We start from the raw sequence: 13,905 nt of genomic DNA, 5'->3' as shown, positions 1-13,905 counted from the left end.
TCATGTTGCCGTATGGGCTTTCTGACCAAAAGGCACTGACTGTATGTTTTCAACCAAGTTTGTATAGTAAACATTTTTGGAAGCTAGAAATAGTATCTTCTTTTACATTAGTGGGAAGACTTATTTACTGAGTATTATAATAAAGCTGGAATTTTTTCCTCTTCTAAGCCATTTTGGGAGAATAAAGTTACCTTTGTCTCCTCAAAGATGAACTGTTTACATTCAAGAGTAAAGATAAGATTCTCTTCTTTCAGAGGGAAAAATGGAGAGATTACCAGCAGTCCTAATACAAGATCAAAGCAGATTCTTTTTTTTTTTTTTTCAGAGCAGATTCTAATTTTAGAATTCCTCTTCTGTACCTATATCTGCATGTGCAGGTCACATTTGGTTCTTCCCAAAGCACTTCAAGAGGAATGGAGCTTGGGGATCTGGGGCTAGGAGTTTATTCTGGTTGCTACTTTTGCAATAAGTAATGAATTGGCTATGTCTCTAGTCCAGAGATATTATGTCTTGCAAGAAAGGTAAAAGCAAACCTTTCAGGTTCTGAATCAAAAGACCTACTCTAGCATTTTAAACCTATCTGCAACTGTTATTTTAATTATTTAAGCATTATAAACACTACTCATGTAGACCATTTCTCATTATAGTAGCATCTTTTAAAAATAAAATACATATTTCTAAGAAATTTTTAGGTTCTTAATTTTTAGCAAAATTAAGAGGAAGATACAGAGATTTTCCAATTACCACTGGTCCTACTTATGCATAGGTTTCCCCATTATCTGCATCACTCAACAGAATGGTACATTGCTTACCAAGTACGAATCCACACTGACACATTGAAATCATTGAAATCCCATAGTTTGTCTTAAGATTCATTCTTGGCTTTTTACCAAGAATGGGTTTGGACAATTATATAATGACAAATATGTATCTATCATTATGGTGTCATACAGAGTAGTATCACTGCCTTAAAAATCCTCTGTGCTTTGCCCGTTCGCTACTCCCCCTCCTTACATCCCTAGCAATTTCTGATACCTTTACTGCAGCCACAGTTTTGCTTTTTCCAGAATGATCCATTTACCTATATCCTCACAAGCATTTGGCATTTGTCATTATTCTATTTTTTATTTAATAAATTTATTTATTTTTTTGTCATTTGGTTAGATGTATCATGGTATCTCATTTACTTTTAATTTTCAGTTACCTAGTCAGTAATAAAATTGGCACATTTTTTCTGTGAAATGTCTATTCATGTCCTTTGCCCATTTTTATTTGAAGTGTTTACTTTTTCCTGTTGAGTTTGAGACTTTATAGCATTATAAGTAGTAGATATTGGTATCATATGTGATTTGTCAGTATTTTCTCCTAGTCTCTGTGTACTTGGAAAAATCTCAATCATGCTATACAATTATCTTTACATTTATTGGATCCAATTTGCCAATATTATGTTGTGAAAATTGGCTTGTAGCTTTGTGAGAGATGTAGGTCTATTTTTCCTTTTGTATATATGTGCTTTCTTTGTTTACTTTTGGCATCAGAGTAATACTGGTCTGGAAAAATGTGCTGGTAACTATATTTTCCTCTTCTAATTTCTGTGTTTGTTTAATATCAATGTTAATTTTTTCTTAAATTTTTGGTGCAATTTTCCAATGAAGCAGCTTAGGCCTGGAGATTCCTTTATCTGGAGGTTTTAATTAAAAATTTAGTTCCTGTTATGCTTATAAGATTATTCAGGTTGTCTATTTCACCTTATTGGGTTTTGGTAATTTGTAGCTTTTACAGAATTAGTCTGTGTTTTCTAAGTTTTTGAATATATGAACATAAACTTGTTCATAGCATTATCCTTGTCTTTTTATGGTTAAACAATATGTCATATACCTTTTTACTTATTTTTTATTAAATGAATCCATTCATGTTTTCCTCAACGGGAAATCACACCTGCCACATCTTTGATATGCACTATCTTCAATTATCTCCACACATTTCTTAACCCCCCAAACACTTCAAAAATGCCATGAAAATTTCACTTTTTATGTGACCTCCTTTTCTAGTTGTCAGATTTTTTCCTCCATTTTTTACTCTTTTGATGTATTTTACTGTCAAATTTCAACTCAGAGAAATATCAGAAAACTCTACTGGTCAGACAAAGCTAAATTTATTAGACTTATTATAGTAAAGAACAATGTTATCTTGGCTAATACTAGTGTCAGTAAAAATATTAAAAACAGCTCCCAGTTTCACTGGCTGCAAGCTGTGTGTCCTTATAATTTTCTGTCTTCTCTTTCCCCTCTCATCTTTTTCTGAATTTCAGCCCTTCGTCTGGACCTTGAAAATTTTTAAGCCTTGCAAAAACAGTTCTCAAAACATTGTTCTGACAGTTACCTCAATGATACTGTTCCCACAGTCCCTAACGGGAGGCATGGAATCCCACAATAATTTCCATATTTTTCAAACATAGGTTTTATAGCAGTTCGAGATGAGTAGATGTTCTGCTTCAACCAAAACAAAAGGGCACTCCTCCCTTCTCTCCTCACTCTATTAAACTCCAGTACTGCTGGGCTCAGGGAGGTATTTGATCTTTAGCTGCTCCCTGATTCACATTAGCTGAGTAAAGTTAAAGGGGAGCAAAATATGCTACCCCCAAAGATGCCATTTTGGCAAATTGATTATTTTGAATTAAAATTACTTAAGAAACAGCCAGTGCATGGGTGCCTGGGTGGCTCGATTGGTTGAATGTCTGACTCTTGATTTCAGCTCAGGTCTTGATATCAGGGTCCTGAGATCAAACTCCATGTCAAACTCCATGATGGGCATGTAGCCTGCTTAAGATTTTTTCTCTCCCTCTCCCTCTGCCTCTCTTGCCCTGGATAGATAGATAAACAAACAAACAAACAAATAAATCTTTAAAAAAATTAAGAATTTTGGTTTTTTGTCCCAAGAAAGTATAATAAATCTCCTATATGAACCTACCAATAGTTTTTTATTGTGTTTTGTTTTTGCTTTTAAATAGACAATATTTTTTTCATATTATTAATCACTACCAATCTATTCATTGCCTCCATATATGTATTTTGAATATAACAGTTACATTTTGTATTCTATCTTAAATACAAGACATATAATGCACTGTTTGTGAACTCTACACATGTGTAATGAATATAAGTTCATTTTGATCAATGCTTTTTGAGTACCTATATTTGTCAAGCCATGTCAGGTCCTGAGACAGGTATTGTAGGTGAAATAGGAACCTACTTTTAAGAAGCAAATGATAGCAACATAAATAAGTAATTTCTATAGAATATGACTGTGGGTGTGAATCTTGTGCTATAGAAATCCCAAGTAGAGTCATGTAAACTATTCTGGTTGATTAGAAGGCAGATGGAGAAAATTTTGACTGCTGTACATAAATAAGCATTTTTATTTTTAATTTTTTAAAAGATTTATTTACTTCTTTTAGTGAGAGAAAGAGTGAGAGCAGGGAGATGGACAGAGAAAGAGAGAGAGAATCCTCAAGCCAACTCCCCGCTGAACATGGAGCTGCCTGCGGGGCTTGGTCCCACAACCCTGAGATCATGTCCTGAGCTGAAACCAAGAGTCCACTGCTTAACAGACTGAGCCACCCAGGTGCCCCTAAATCAGCATTTTTTAGAGTGTTTTCTGAAAATGGGAAAGTTCCCAGAATAAGTTGGAGCAATACACTATGTTCCTCATCCTGTAGTCTCCAATAAGAAAATTTGCAGCTTATTCTAGGGAAAATTGGGTGAGAAACTGGAAGAAAGATAATACTGTTGGTGGAAATCACCAATTGTCTCCAAGATTCTTTTTTATTCTTTTTTCTATATTTTCTATACTGTGGATACAGTCATTGTGCCTATGGTTTATCATTGTGCCTATGGTTTATGGCTGTTCCTATCCTGATTAATAGCTAAGCAAGACAGTCTACTAACCTCTTCATGAGATTCCTGTGCTATTACATCATACTAGTCACTGTTATTTTAAATATCCTTTTGGGATCATCCTTGGACAGCTTAAAATTTGTCATTCAGAGTTCCCAAAGTGGGTTCAAATAGTTCAACAAAAAATATAGCCCTTAATCTTTTTTTCTTCCAAATTACTTGCATCCACTTTGCTTATTATAGCTCACCAGAGGTTCTGAAATAGGATCAAAGTATGAATATCCTCAATAATAATATTCCAAAAAATTTGAATATAAATATTCCCATTATTAATTTTCCAAGGGTAAATTAAATCACCATAATTAATTTCTTAATAGTTAAAATCTGAAGGAATTGAAGGAAAAAATATATTCTCTCTGATGCTAATTCTATTAGAGAAATTTTCATTCAAAAGCTTGTTTAGAGGTGGGATTCTTGCAACAGGTGAAGCATGGATCATTTTCTTTTTTTTTAAAGATTTTATTTATTTATTCATGATAGAGAGAGAGAGAGAGGCAGAGACACAGGCAGAGGGAGAGGCAGGCTCCATGCAGGGAGCCCGACGTGGGACTAGGTCCCCGGTCTTCAGGATCGCGCCCTGGGCCAAAGGCAGGCACCAAACCGCTGAGCCACCCATGGATCTCCACATGGATCATTTTCTCTCTATTTAAGGGTGAAGTTACTTCAGGAGTTCAGGAATTGAATTAATCAATGGTTCTGTATCTCTTGTGCCCCACTTTTAAGGGATTCTATGAATTAATAAGCTATATGAAGTTATCACAATATCAGCCTAATATGAAGTTTAGAAATCAAGCCTTACTCTAGGTTCTGGGATAGTTATGCCAAATAAATTCATTTTCTCAGGATGCAATATTGAGTCTAACAGAAGGACATTTGCCAAAGACCATAAAAATAATCATTTATATATAAAGAAGATGAGATGGGCTGAGACAATTACCTTAGTTTTATTCCACCATTAAAAAATTAACCTATGACAGCTGTCCAGAGAGTAAGACCTTTGAACTTAAAGTGAATTAGGGGACATCTCTCAGCATGAGATTAATTGGGGACACCTTGCTTTTACCAAATTGAGGAAAGTCCTCACTTTTATGTTTTTTTACTACCTTTCACAGGGGATGGAAAGTGAGATATTCCCATCTACTTGCCAAATTATTAAATTTAAAAAATTTGTAGCCTCAATCTTACAAGAGGAGTCTTAAAATTTTTTCTGGTAATTCAAAGCCTTTTGATTTCTATTTCCCCTTTGAGACCCATGTTTCTTACAACCCACTGGGAAGCTGTATATGCACAAAGTGCCTTTTACTTTTTCATGAGCAAATGTTTTTATTCCAGAGCCAATGTGATTGCTACAGTAGACCCTTAACACTTCCAAAGGAAGATTATCCTTAGTTTCCCCATAGGTTCTTATGAAGAATCACCCTCAGAAGACTACTGACTCACCAGCTGTGAGAGCCAAAAGTACTGACAAATGATCCTCAATATACCTCAGTTATTAATACTTCCAGTCTTGAGTGGCAGGTTGTTTATTTGTTTGTTTTTTTCCTGCTAAAGCTTACAGCAGTGGGATATATATCTTGGTTCCCATGGGCTTCTATAATTCCTCTTGTTATCACTATGCCTGAGCTGAGAATTGAATAGTTTAGCCTAATTTTCCAATTAATCCTGCTCTTAAATTGGTCCCTTGTCCTATCTACTTGACAGCTAAATTCAGTTCAAGCAAGAAAAATACATCCTAGTTTCTAATGTCCTAAAAAGCCAGTATAAGTAGATGAGAAAATTCAATTGTCCATGGAAAACAGATGAAGCCCAGCATTTCATCTATCTAGTCCTTCTTTGATTCTCAATGACATTTTTAAAAAGGGTTTAATCGCCTAGGGAAAAATGACAGGTGTAACAAATATAACAAACATGAAGGAAGTATTTAGAATGAAAAGATGATAAACCTAATTTTGCCTTAGCTATAATAAAGAAAGGCAATTGTATATGCTACTTGACACATGATACGTATTAAAAATATTGAGGAAAAGGAGAATGTAGATTGATACAAATAGTTTTGAAAATGCAAACCCTAACCTGTATTTTGGACTCCTTTTAAAAAGATTTTGTTCAGGGATGCCTGGGTGGCTCAGCAGTTGAGCATCTGCCTTGAGCTCAGGGCGTGATCCCGGTGTCCAGGGATCGAATCCTGCATCTGGCTCCCCACAGGGAGCCTGCTTCTCTTTCTGCCTATGCCTCTGCCTCTCTCTCTGGCTCTCTCATGAATAAATACATAAAATCTTGATATTTACTTATTTATTTATTTATTTATTTATTTATTTATTTATTTATTTAAGAGAGCCAGAGAGAGAGAGAGTGAGTGAGCACACAAGCACAGAGCAGAGGGAGAAGCAGATTCCTCTCTGGGCAGGGAGCCTGGTCGATCCCAGGACCCTGAGATCAAGACTGGAGCTGAAGGCAGATGCTTAACCAGTGAGCCATCCAGGCGCCACTGTATTTTGCACTCTATAAAAAGGTGAATTTTAAAAATAATAGGAGCTCAATTACTACTAAGATATTAAAATACAGCATTAGTTACTGGTCACATATTGTCTTCAATGTATTCTGCCATTTTTCACCTTAAAAGTGAGTTTCTGGCTTGCTTGTTTTATCTTTCCTATAATATTCTGCTTTGCAAGTTTTATGGTGATAGCCTAAAATACATACATCTTTAGTTCAAGATTATATTTACAGGAAAACAATTTTACAATTTTACATGTTTTTGAGAAAAATGTACCTATTTTCCACTGGCATCTTATGGGAAATGTCATAAAATCTGAAACATAAGGCACTGTAAACTGTAAGTAGTTTTATTAATTTATATATATTTTCATATGCATATATACAAATATATATGTATGCACATAGACTCATTACACATATATAGACAAACATCTATTTTGTAGATTATCCAATCAGTCCAGGAAAAGTTTTGCCTTTTTCATTTTTTTTTTTTTTTACTGAATGTCCCAATCAATGGCAATTCACAAAATCTTTCACCTATATACTTATTATTTTACATATAGATAATATTGTATACAATATGTAGTACAGTACAAACTATATATAACTTTTAATATCTTATTTATTTATAATTAATATTGAAATTAATATTAATGTCATTAAGCCTTGAAATAGTTATCATTTTTCTATCTTTTTTGAAGCCACATTATTTCTTATCTAGGACACTTACACATTTAAAAAATATGTTTCATAAAAAAAATATGTTTCATAATAATAATAATCAAATATAACTATTGAGTGTACACTGCATTTGGCAGTCTTTTTAGTTCTTTGTATAAATTATCTCATTTGTCCTCCTTTCAGTGCCAGAAGGTAGGCACAGTTATTCCCATTTTGCAAATAAGAACTCTGAGAACTGAGATTAAGAAAGTGAATATATAAAGTCCCTCAGCAGTGAAAACCAGAATTTGAATTTGGATGATCCACCTGCAGACCTGCAGATGCTTATAGATATGCGCATTCTATGAGGTTAGTGTGCAAGGGTCCTTGGAATACTCAGGATATTGCATAACCACTTACAATCTGCTTTCACATTCAGTAAATTGTGTTCTAGGTCCCAGAATGACTGCAATTTTCTATATCTGTTAAGTCTTTTCTAGAGATGGGTGGAGTTCAAGCAAGTGAATTGCAGCTCAAGATTCTGTGACATCTCTAAAATGGGGGATAGTCTCCCAATATAGTTCATTTTTGGGATTTGAAATTAAACTATGTAAAACACTTAATAAAATTTCAAGCTCTATCTCTCTATAATTATGATTTGTCATTAATAACAATGATATGCCTAAAAATAAAAAGAATAGTTTTCATTGGTATATGACATCTTCTGTGTCTTCTAGTTAGCTTAATAATACACCTGCTGTTTTCTTCTTAAACATATTTATTTTTAAGATCTAGGAAAATAATTGTGAAAATGGAAACCTTAAAAACTTTGTATGCATTGACCAAAAGTAATAAAATATCTAGGAATAGACTTAACCAGGGAAGCAAAAAATCTTTATTCTGAAAATTACAAAATATTTATGAAAGAAATTGAAGATGTCACACAAAAAATAGGAAGATATTCCATGATTAAAAAAATAAATATTGTTAAAATGTCCATACTATCTAAAGCAGTCTAATTTACAGATTTAATGTAATCCCTATAAAAATTTCAACCGCATTTTTCACAGTACTATGACAAATAATCCTAAAATTTTAATGGAACCACAAAAGACTCTTAATAGCCTAAGTAATACTGAAAAAGAATAACTGAACTGGAGGTATCACAATCTCAGCCTTCAAGATATATTACATACCTAGTAATCAAAATAGTATGGTACTGGCACAAAATAGAAACATAGGTCAATAGAACAGAATAGATAGCCCAGAAATAAACCCATGATTAAATGGTCAATTAATCTTCTACAAAGGAGGCAAGAATATGCAATTGGTAAAAGGCAGTCACTTCAACAAACTGTGTTGGGAAAAGCTGGACAGCAACATGCAAAAGAATGAAATTGGACCACTTTCTTACACCAAACACAAAAATAAAATGGATAAGGACCTAAATGTGAGAAATGAAACCACACAAATCCTAGAAGAGAGCAGAGGCAGAAATCTCTGACATTGGCCACAGCAACATTTTTCTAGATATGTCTTCTAAGGCAAGGGAAACAAAGGGAAAAATAAACAAGTGGGACTATATGAGAATAAAAGCCTTCTGCACAGTAAAGGAAACAACTAAGAAAACTAAAAGACAATTTATTAAATGGGAGAAGATATCTGCAAATGAAATATTTGATAAAGGCTTAGTATCCAAAATATATAAAGAATGTATACAATTCAACACCAAATACATAATTTAATTAAAAATGGGCAGAAAACATGAACAGACATTCTCTAAATAAGACATATAGAGGTCAACAGACATAGCAATAAATGTGTCTCAAATCACCCATCATCAGGGAAATGCAAATGAAAACCAATGAGATATCACCACATACCTGTCAGAATGGTTAAAATTAACAACATAAGAAACAATAGGTGTTGGTGAAGGTATGGAGAAAAAGTAACCCTAATGAACTTTGACTGGGAATGCAAACTGATGCAGCCACTGTGGAAGACAGTATGGAGGTTCCTCAAAAAATTAAAAATAGAATTACCATATGATCTGGTAATTCCACTACTGGATATTTACCCGAAGGATACAAGAACACTAATTCAAAAAGATATATGCTTCTCTATGTTTATTAAAGCATTATTTATAATAGCCAAATTATGTAAGCAGCTCGAGTGTCCATCAACAGATGAATGAATATAGAAGAGGTGGCATAAAATGGAATGTTATTCAGTCATAAAAAAAGAATGAAATCTTGCTTTTACAACATGGATAGATCTAGAGAGAATAATGCTAAATGAAATAAGTTGGTAACAGAAAGACAAATACCATATTTCACACATATATGGAATTTAAGGAACAAGATAAATAAAAAACAACAAAAGACACAAAACACAAACAAAAACAAAAAACAGACTCAATTGTATAGAACCAATAGATGGTTACCAGAGGGAAGGTTGAGTGGGGGATGGGTGAAATAGGTGAAGGGATTAAGAGTTTACTTATCTTGAGCACAGAGTAATGCATAGAATTGCTGAATCACTATATTTTACACCTGAAACTAATATAACACCATATGGTAACTATTTAAAAAGACTATTTGTAGTCTTTTATCCACAAATAAAACACTAAGCAGTATTTATCAAACTAAGATATGCATTGGAATCACCTGGGGGGCTTTTAAAGGAAAACAACTAATACTTGGGTCCCAACACTAAACATTCTAATTTAGTTCTTGTGATGTGTCATTTTAAATATCACAAAGTTTATAATCTTAGTGATTCTAATTCATTGTATTAAAAGGAATGTTTAACACACATGTGCTATTATACACTCTATATATTATTGTGTGGTATTTTTATAATATATAATAAAAGAGTAAGATATATCAGGAAAATATACTAAGAGCAAGGATTCAATATGCAAGTTGCCAAAGACCAAAACTTGTAATTGTTTTGGATGCCTCTATCTATGTTTTATTTTTTCCCCAATTCTTGACTCAAATTTATCAATCAATTTTGAAATCCCAAAACTACTTACTTCCCATATCATATATTACATTCTATCTCCCGTTTTAGCCATTTGTATCCTTGTGTAATCTCCTACTATATTTTAAAATACTTAAGGACAGGTGAGAGTTTTCATTGTTTTGGTGTTGCTAATTTGTTTTGTTTTTTCATACTTTCTTACCTTTAGCACCTAGTGCAATTATGTGCCACATAGTAGGTTCTGAATAAAATGTATTTAATTAATCCTTGGTAGATTCTCTGAAGTCCTTGTCATTAATACTAACCCTGGGCATTATTGTATGTGCTATGTCCCAGGCACACTGCAGTTAACTGAAGACATGTTAGCCTGCTATTGATTGTGAGCTCCTCAAAAGTGAATACTTCAAATAATATCTTATAAAAATATCTCCACTATGCCCAGTATGTATCTGCAGTAAATAGATAAAACTTATCTTTAGAAATGATTTATAGTGGGGAAGGGTGAATTCAAGGCATTGATTAGATCATCAACTGCTAATGTAATCAGTTTTGAAGACACTGGTAAAGATGGCAGAGATTAAGTTAGATGTAATTGCAAGATATTTTAATTACATTATTTATAAACTTTATCATCTAATTAATGCATCTGTAACACTCCATAAATAATATTTGGTTAAATACAAAATATTGAATTACATAGTGAAGCTTTCATCTGCTCTCAATAAATGTATATCCTTCATTACTGAATGATAAATGACTATGGAATCACAGCAATTTTTTTTGTCAAAATTCTACTTAAGCAAGACAATTTACATCTTGAGTATATAAAAGTGAATATTCATATATACTGAGATAAAAGAGGAAATGCCCAGTGGACTGAAATAACACAATATGCTCATGAACAAAGTTGAGAACAATTTATCAAATAATCATTTCTTAGGGTTTGAATTCTTTAGATATTCACATTGAATTTATTTCATTTCATGGTCTAATGACAAAACCTTTGCATTTCTTGCTGTTGTCTGCTGATTTCAACCTCAATAAGTTTTCTGTTTAAACACACTATGAATTGATAAACAGCTTCTTTTCTGATCATGCTAAACATCTTGACTCATCAAAATGAATGCCTTTTTTTCATGATGGTACTTAAAAAACAAACACCAGAAGCAACATGAACATCCACTTTTCACACTTCTTGCAAAATTGTTTTAACCTTTTGTTTAACAATATATTCTTAAAGGCACAAAGATAATCCTTATTCCTGTCTTTTTATATCTATAGTTCTTCCTTATTGTCTTCACCCATTAGAAGACAATAGAAATGCTTGAATTGACCTTAAATATACAGAAGAGTTATTGTGACATACATAATACTCTCCTGCTTAAAACAAAATAAATTATTTTTTTGTGATTTTTTTTCTTCGACATAATGTCTTCTGTGTTAAAATTTCATACAAAATATGCATTCATTTTACACATGAAGTACTGTAAACAGTCTTTATTTTGCAGGATTGTGGTACATTATGGATTTCAGCTCTCATAATTTAGCTAATATATGCCAGTCAGCTGACCCACAGCTCAAATTCCACTCTTTATCTAGACTTCCCTTTTTTTCCTAGTTTGCTAACATCATCATCATCATCATCATCATCAATGGGTACTGAGTTATAGCAAACATGTTTTTGCCATCTTTGAGAAGATTATGTGCTTTCATCTTTAGTCTTTTAGTGATGTGAGTTTTATTTATTGATATTTAAATATTAAACCCAGCTTGCTTTCTTGGAATAAGCTTAATTTCATGATGAGGTATTATCCTCATATATTACTGCATTTGATCACTAATAGCTTAAGAATTTTCATCTGTGTTCATGAAGTAGCCTTTAATATACCTTCCTTATAATATCCTTGTTTTTGCTCTAAAGGATATGCTATTCCCATAAAATGAGTAGGGAATTCATTCCTTCTCCATTATTTGGTATAATGAATAGGAGGTTATAATAGTCGAGGTTTGTCATTTTACCTAAATATAGTATTGTTCAAATATCCATTATTATATCTATTATCTTTTTTTAACGTATCTAAGATCCATATTGACGACACTTTATTCCTATTACTTTTAATGTGTGCTTTCTTTCTTCTGTATTTCTCAATCATGCTGGAAGATCAAGCATTTTATTAGTCTTTTAAGTACCAATTTTAATTTATTTTTGCCTTGCTCTATTGTATGTTAATATTCTAATTCATTAATCTTTATCTTTTCAGTTTCTATCACTTATATAGCATTAATTTGTAATATCTATCTCTTTGAGAAACTTAAATAACAATTTCAGTTTTTCTTTTTATAATAGAAGCAATTAGGTTTAAAAAATCTCTGCAAGTATGGCTTTAACTGAATCCCAGAAGTTTTAATATGTATTGGTGTTAAAGTATTTGCAAATTTCATTTGTGTTTTCCGTTGTGACCCAGAGGTGACTTTAAAGTGTAAAGATGAATTTCCAAAGATCTTAGCAATTCCTACTATTTATTATTTCTGTTATTTACTTCTGACTTTATTCTACTGAAATTGGAGAACATAGTCTGAATAACTTTTTAAACTTTTAAAAACTGTTGAGCTTATATTATTATGAGTCTGTTTTTCTATTTTTTTAAAGATTTTATTTATTCACTCATGAGACAGAGAGAGAGAGAGAGAGAGAGAGAGAGAGGCAGAGACACAGGCAGAGGGAGAAGGCTCCATGCAGGGAGCCCGACATGGGACTGGATCCCAGGTTTCCAGGATCAGGCCCTGGGCTGCAGGCGGCGCTAAACAGCTGAGCCACCTGGGCTGCCCTCTATCTTTTTTTGTTGTTCCTTTGGTTCATTTATTTTGTTTTTGTTTTTGTTTTTTTTAGATTTCGCATATAAGTAAAATCATATGGTATTTATCTTTCTCTGGTATTTTGTAATGTATATAATTGTTGAATCACCACATTTATGCCTAAAACTAATTTAATATTATATGCCAACTATACTTTAATTAAAAATTTTAAAAAATCTATTTTAAAAATGCTGTTGGGATCAAACAACCAAATAGAACCACCCTATGATCCAGCTATCACACTACTAGGTATTTACCCAAAGGATACAACGATACTAATTTGAAGGGATACACACACCCCATGTTTATAGTAACATTATCAACAATAGCCAAATTATGGAAAGAGCCCAAATGTCCAGTGACTGATGAATGGATACAGATGTGGGAGATTTTATATATATATATAATTCAGACATCAAAAAAGATGAAATATTGCCATTTGGAATAACATGGATAGAGCTAGAGAGTAAAGTGTTAGGCAAAATAAGTTAGAAAAAGACAACTCATATGATTTCACTCATATGTAGAATTTAAGAAACAATACAGATGAACAGAGGGGAAAGAAAGAAAAAGAGAGGCCAAGCAAAAAACAGAGTCTTAACTCTAGAAAACAAACTGAGGGTTGCTGGAGGGAGGTGTGTGTGGGGGATGAGTTAAATGGGTGATGGGTGTTAAGGAGGGCACTTGTGATGAGCACCGGGTGTTGTATGTTAAGTGCTGAATCACTAAATTCTGCACCTGAAACTATTATTACACTGTATGTTAAGTAACTGGAATTTAAATAAAAACTTAAAAAAGAAAAAAAAAGTTGAAATGTGCTTTCAGAATTAGTAATGGGAGAATTTTCAGTGACTAGCAAGCACCATTTTAATAGCATCACCGTGTACTGTGGAATAAACAGTGGGGAGATGGCATATGAAAAAATACTGTTTTGAAATGTCTTGGTGAG

This window comes from Canis lupus, chromosome 14 (genome assembly GCF_048164855.1).
Source record: "Canis lupus baileyi chromosome 14, mCanLup2.hap1, whole genome shotgun sequence".
In the NCBI taxonomy this organism is placed as follows: Eukaryota; Metazoa; Chordata; class Mammalia; order Carnivora; family Canidae; genus Canis; species Canis lupus.
This window is presented reverse-complemented; position numbering follows the sequence as displayed.